The sequence below is a fragment of the Schistocerca piceifrons genome, chromosome 7 (genome assembly GCF_021461385.2).
Source record: "Schistocerca piceifrons isolate TAMUIC-IGC-003096 chromosome 7, iqSchPice1.1, whole genome shotgun sequence".
NCBI classification, from domain to species: Eukaryota; Metazoa; Arthropoda; class Insecta; order Orthoptera; family Acrididae; genus Schistocerca; species Schistocerca piceifrons.
In genome coordinates, this window is record NC_060144.1 from 484,450,360 (window position 1) to 484,457,363 (window position 7,004).

The 7,004-nt window shown below is 39.8% G+C and overlaps 1 non-coding gene across 1 annotated transcript; it reads right to left on the bottom strand.

Moving 5' to 3' along the window:
* Positions 1 to 6,569: 6,569 nt before the first annotated feature.
* Trnas-uga lies at positions 6,570 to 6,644 on the bottom strand. The gene has a single exon. It is a non-coding gene; the product is annotated as a tRNA-Ser (tRNA).
* Positions 6,645 to 7,004: the final 360 nt, after the last annotated feature.

Consider the following 7,004-nt stretch of genomic DNA (forward strand, 5'->3'; position numbering starts at 1 on the left):
GCCGTTTTGGTTAGTGTTACAGGGCCAGATCAGTCAATCATCCAGACTGTTGCCCCTGCAACTACTGAAAAGGCTGCTGACCCTCTTCAGGAACCACACATTTGTCTGGCCTCTCAACAGATACCCCTCCGTTGTGGTTGCACCTACTGTATGGCTATCTGTATCGTTGAGGCATGCAAGCCTCTCCACCAACGGCAAGGTCCATGGTTCGTGGGGAGTGGTGGTGGTGGGGGGTGGGAAGGGGGGGGGGGGGGCAGCAAGTTTACTACAGTAATAGTAAGAGTGTCTCAATAGGTTGCTTGTAACTTAAAAGACGCTGGCAGGACGTCTTGTATACCTGTATCTGAGTATCAAATGGGAACAAATACAGATCAAGCTGAATTCTAAATTATTTTTGCTCTTTCAAAAGTGATTTTCAAACATCAGTTTGTTTCCCACTTATATTATGTCATTACCATGTTTAATGCCCAAAAATGATTTCTATGAAGAGGAAAATATCTTTTCTTCATTACATGTCTGTAAATTCTACAACAAACTTCTGCAGAACTTTATTTAGTGCCCATGTGTAAAAACTTGCCAGCCTCTGCAGGTGATGTTGGGGAGGGGGGTGCATGTGCAAATTTTCATGGAAATGTGGCTTAAAATAAAAAGGCAAAGTCCTCTAACAGTATGATGTGTTCACATGTGTTTATTTTCTTGAGTAAATTAACGACTGTGAAATGAAACATTTAGAGGACACTTTTCCTATTTCTTCAGTTTTCAGTGAGGTGCACAATTTACCATATGCCTTTGTCAAGATATTCGTTACGAATTTGGATTTTGTTGTAAATAAACACCGCTATCATTGCTAATTCCTCAATGATTTTACTGTATTCCAACTTTTTATAAGGAGGACACACTCTCATAACTTTACTTGCATGGTAGACAACAATCAGGGCACCAACAATTTTGGTGCAAACATCTAAACAAAAACAATCAAGTGAATCTCCGTAAAGGCATAATATACCAGAGCACTGCAGCACTCCATGACATGAGCAGTTTACTGTGACAATAAAGTCATTCACTTGAAATAGGTTTAAGGCCAGACAGTGCACAATGGGATACAGAGAGCACAAGATAGGGCAGTCCAGTGCAGCACAGCTCAGGAAAAGCTACACGAAACAGTGTGAGTATGCACTGGGAGCCAGTTTCTTAGCCAGTATCATGCAGAATTTGCTTGTGAAGCAATGGCTGAACTCATGTACCTTTGTTCAGAGTTGTATTCTGTTTATGACATGGACCTGCTAATGTTATTTTTTTACTCTTCAAAACAACAGAAATCAGAATGGGAAGTGTATACATAAACTAGAGGTAAAACTCTTGGTGAACTCGCTTTGGGGCCTGAGTTTTCTGATACATGGTTCACTAACTACTTTGTTTAACATATTCTGGTGATGATAATGGCAGAAACATATTAAGTGTATCAAGGGATTCAATAATCCTGAGTGAACTCTGATTATAAAGAGATGCAAATGCAGTCAGAACTCAATCAGCATCTTGATTGATGCGGTTTTTGCCATCATATTGTGACACAAAATATATTGATGCTTTTCAGTAGGAATTAATAATAATTTTGAGTCACCATCAGAAAGAATTTACTCTATTTAGAGAGATCTGTAAGTATGTGCATGGTTAAAATGTTGGATTAGTATGTTTTGCAGCAGTAAATGACATTAAATGAAGTTTTAAACAGTTATTTGTATGTTGTTTTTTTTTTTTCCTTTTTTACGCAGGATGAAGGAACTACAGAAACCCCTACAACACAGTCTGTAACAGGATCTACAGCAGCTACATAAGCAATGACCCAACAAAAAGCATAAGTAATCTTTGAGTCAAAATGAATAACATTGCTTAAGCAACCAGATAAGGAGATAACCAACTGACTTTAATAAATCATCTGTGATTAGTAGTTTCATTCAGTTTAATGAATTAATTTGTAGTGCTGAACTGGTTTCAGCCCCTTATTGTTTGAACTCATCTCATTAACAGATATAAAATAATTTCAAGAGAAGGACTAGTGGGCATACCTAAGAAATGAAACCTCAGTGCATTATGTTGGCCAGAAAACTGTTCTTAAAATATTTCCCTATTTAGATTTGTTCCATACTTTATTAATGGTGTTTTCAAAGGTAATTAGCAGACAAAGAGCTAATAGAAAGTTCTTGAAACAAATTCATGTATCTAATTTTATAAAGAAAGCAAGAGTATCAGTGCAATGGAAAGCTTATTGAAGTGATTGGTTATACTTAATCTAAAGGCACTATTCCAAGGCTATTCCACCACTGTTTCATATATTAGCATTCCTACAGAGCTTGTAGAAAAAATGTAAACATGTATCCAAAATTGTACCTGTATTTTCTATAAAGCAGTGCAACTAATACATTAATTTATCACTATTTGTTTTATATTTGTGTAAGTATGTTAACATATACAGATGGGAAACAACAAATACACAATGGCTGACAAACATAAATCTGCACAGAGTTTGTGGAAGAGAGATCGATGCCAATGTCCAATTCAACTATTTACACCATGCAGCTGTTATTGGTGACCATCCTGATGAACAATAAATACACAATGGCTGACAAATAAATCTGCACAGAGTTTGTGGAAGAGAGATCGATGCCAATGTCCAATTCAACTATTTACACCATGCAGCTGTTATTGGTAACCATCCTGATGAACTGTTTCATGGGAAACAAATATATCAGAACTGTTCACCACTGTCACATGCTGTGAAAGAATATGCCCTTATGTTGGGAAGTATCTTGTGTAGTTGTGGAAATTGCTGTACCTTCACTTTGAAGTTAAAAAATTTCTGATGTGTTTAGCCTGAATTTTTCCCCCTTCTTTGATACATTGTACAAAAATCTATTTGATCAAATGATAGTAATTGATTTTTAATAAGGTACAGTTCTGTCATTGTCCTTAACAAAGCTGACAGCATCTGAGAAGCTGAGTGCTACAGCACATGATTTGTAATACCAGTATGGGATGACACAGAAAATTTTCACTTGTAATTGTGTCTAGAAATGATATAGTGTTGTTACTCAACTGTGCTTAGTTCCCAGAAACTATAGAAAGTAGTTATGGTAACAGTTTTGAGGAATGGTTCGAAGTGTATTTTATGGACACTTGACTGTCTGTTGAATTTTTGTATATAGTAGCTTTTAACTCAATTTATGTTGGTCACTAAATCAGAGACAGGCTGCGGCTGTCAAAGGTATTAAATTTACTAGTAGAATTTCCAGTCTGAGTGGCTCACAAAGTAATAAAAGAAATATAATACTATTGGTTGAATAATAACTAGAGCACGGCTTTTAATCACCCTACAAAACAGTGAAACATGCAAGCACATATGACCTAAAACGTCTATAAATATGACACTAAAAAATAAAATATGACTTGACATAAGTTTATTAAAAACATTCTTGTTACTTTTTTTTGTACCATGTAATACAAAAGGCAACGGCCTTGCTGCAGTGGATACACCGGTTCCCATCAGATCACCAAAGTTAAGTGCTGTCGGGTGTGGCCGGCACTTGGATTGGTGCCCATCCGGGCCACCATGCACTGCTGCCACTTTTCAGGGTGCACTCAGCCTCGTAATGTCAACTGTGGAGCTACTTGACCGAACAGTAGTGGCTCTGGTCACACAAAACCATCATAACGACCGGGAGAGCAGTGTGCTGACCACATGCCCCTCCTATCCGCATTCTCAGCTGTAGATGTCACAGTGGTCGGATGGTCCTAATGGGCCACTTATGGCCTGAAGACGGAGTGCTTTATGTAATACAAAGGTCACTTCTGAACAAATTGTGAGTACAGTATTTACTATAGAATTAGTACTTACTCTGTGTAGTACTAGTACTTACTTTACTCATGCATGATGTTTTAGTAGTAATCTCTGTCTTACATATTGCCCTGTCTTCCACTTTCAAGCTTTCAGGTTTTCAAATCTTGTCTGGTGCACTCCCAAACAATCAGTCTTTCCTTTTCATCCCATCCGGTAAGTATCCCCTGACCAGGAGTTCTGGGTGGCTTTTCTGAACTATACCCCTTTCCCTAAATGACTCCAGTGCTTTTTTTCATGCCTCTTACTTTCCCTTCAGATCTTCTGCCAGAAGAAAGAGCCACTGGCTCTGAAAGCTCGCGAAAGGTAAACCCTTTTGAATGTGTGTTTCCCTCCTGTTGCTTGGTGACTAGATTTTTTTATTTATCCATTTAGATTATATTGTCAGTAATTGATTATTTTCGTTGTTATATTGGCCCATTTAGCCATCATTTCTTCTTATGTAACCCTCTTGTCAGTCTTTGTTGTCATCAGTCTTGTTCAGACTATCTTCCGTTTTCTATCTTTTGTGCTAGTTGTCTGATCATTTATTTATCTGTACCACATAGGTTAATCAACACTTCGCCCCTCCATCTTTTCCAATACCAGTTTTTGTGCGTGCAGCCAGGACCATTGTTATTTGCAAATTTTGCATATAAGAATTCCACTGTTATTTATGAATTGGCCTACAGTTCATTATGCTGCAGGGTCTTCTCCCAATCATCCATCACTGATTTATTTTCAAATTTGACAGCTATTTTCTTTCACTTACCCTGTTTACACACAATTCTTTCATGTTTTTGTGCATTTATTTTTTGCCAAACCGATCTGATCGACTTTTACTGCCATCTCGTATATTACTTTCATGCCAAGCGAAGTAGTTTACATTATCTCCTGTGACTTTCTCTTTCTGTCCGGCCAGTTTTTAAACTTTATCTCTCTCCATGACTGTCTATATCATTTTTTTTTCTCTTCTTTTCCAATGAGTTTCTTGGATATTATAGACTGCTGTTGTGATGAGAAGTTATCGCCCACTCGTTGCCTCTTGTTAACCATTGTCTGTTCTCATGATTTTCGTGCGAATTCTTCTTATTTTTCAGAATTTTTTCTCTGCTTTTCTTCCGTGTTTCTATCTTTTTTCGCCCTCTGCCACTCGTTTTTGCCACCCCACCATTTCTAACACTCCAAAACGTCCTCTCTTGGCATGATGAATCCCATCACATTTACATCCATTCTTTTCGAAAACATGCTTTTGCACCATCAAAATTAAGGTCCCACATTCTATTTCTTGAAACCTGCTTGTCCCTTGGAGTTACTCCCAAAAGCCTAACATTGAAAGTCCCTGATTCTGGATGTAATTCTACTCTACACCAGCCTCTTCTATCATTCCAAATACAGCAATCTCTTGCACTTACCCAAAAAATCTGTTACCTATGTGCTTCATCTGCCAGTTTGTTCTCCACCAAATTTCTCTTCTTCTACAAAATCCTCAAGTTATCTGCTTCTCATGGTTCCTTGGATGGTATCATCTATCAAGCCAATGTCAGAGTGCAACAAAATGCCAGACTTCACCTCAAAAAGCTATCCCACCTTCTCCTAAACTACCACAACAGTGGTGTTTCCCTTCCTGTCCCTCTGCAGTTCCCCAAATTGTCACACCATCAACCACCACTCCTCTCATACAAACTGAGCTTGGCCAACCTCCTTAACATCCAGCAGCTGTCTCCACACGAAGTTCTCAACCTTTCATCCATAGAACCCCCCCCCCCCCTTTTCCCGAATTATCTGTATTATCCAAGGGTCTCCCCTTCAGCCTTAAACCTGCATTTAACCATGCTGCTTTGGTAAAGGACCTCTTTCCTTCACACATAATATCCATTGGAAATATCACTTTTCAACGCAATCCCAAAACCTTTCCAACGGTAAACCTGACATTGAACCCTGCCTTCAACAGTTCCAACCACGATCCCGACTTGATCCACCATCACTACCTCAGAATCATCCCTTACAAGCCTTCCAAGAATTCCTCACATCCAGGATTGCTTCACAATCTTTCCTCACGTCCTTACAACATGACGCTAACCACTCCTCAGCAGAACTCCAGGCTCTACATTCCCTAAAAGCTGATGACATCATCATTTTTCTCTCAGCAGACAAAGGATCTACCATTGTGGTACTCAACGAACAGGAGTATGTTAGTGAAGGTCTACGCCAGCTGTCTGATACCTCCACATGCAGCATCTGCTATCAAGATCCCATCCCTGTGATTCAAACTGACCTCCAGTCACTCCTAAAAACCTCAGGCCCCTCACAAGGACTTACACCTCAATCCATAGAACTTCTTACCCCACCCAAATCACATACTCCTGCCTTTACCTTCTTTGTAAGATCCACAAACCCAATCATCCTGGCTGTCCTATAGTTGCTGGCTTCAAAGCAACCACCAAATGTATACCTGGTTTGGTTGATCAACACCTGCAACCCACAGAACAAAGACTTCCCTCCCATATTAAAAACACCGACAATTTCCTAGATCATTTGAAATCCATGCCCATCCCACTTGCACCATGAACCACTGATGCCATCTCCCTCTATGCCCCACATACATGGTCTGTCTGCTGCTAAACATTTCCTCAGTCAACACCCAAGTGATTCCAAACCTGCGACACCCTGAAACTTCCTGGCACATTAAAACTGTGTGCCGGACCGAGACTCGAACTCGGGACCTTTGCCTTTCACGGGCAAGTGCTCTACCAACTGAGCTACCCAAGCACGACTCACGCCCCGTCCTCACAGCTTTACTTCTGCCAGTACCTCGTCTCCTACCTTCCAAACTTTACTTCCTCTCCTGCGAACCTTGCAGAACTAGCACTCCTGAAAGAAAGGATATAGCGGAGACATGGCTTAGCCACAGCCTGGGGGATATATCCAAAATGAGATTATCACTCTGCAGCGGAGTGTGCGCTGATATGAAACTTCCTGGCAGATTAAAACTGTGTACCGGACCGAGACTCGAACTTGGGACCTTTGCCTTTCGCGGGCGTACTGGCAGAAGTAAAGCATAAATTGCTGTCAAATTTATGGTAAAGTTCAGGAAAAAAATATGACTTGTCATTAAAATCCAGGCCCAAGT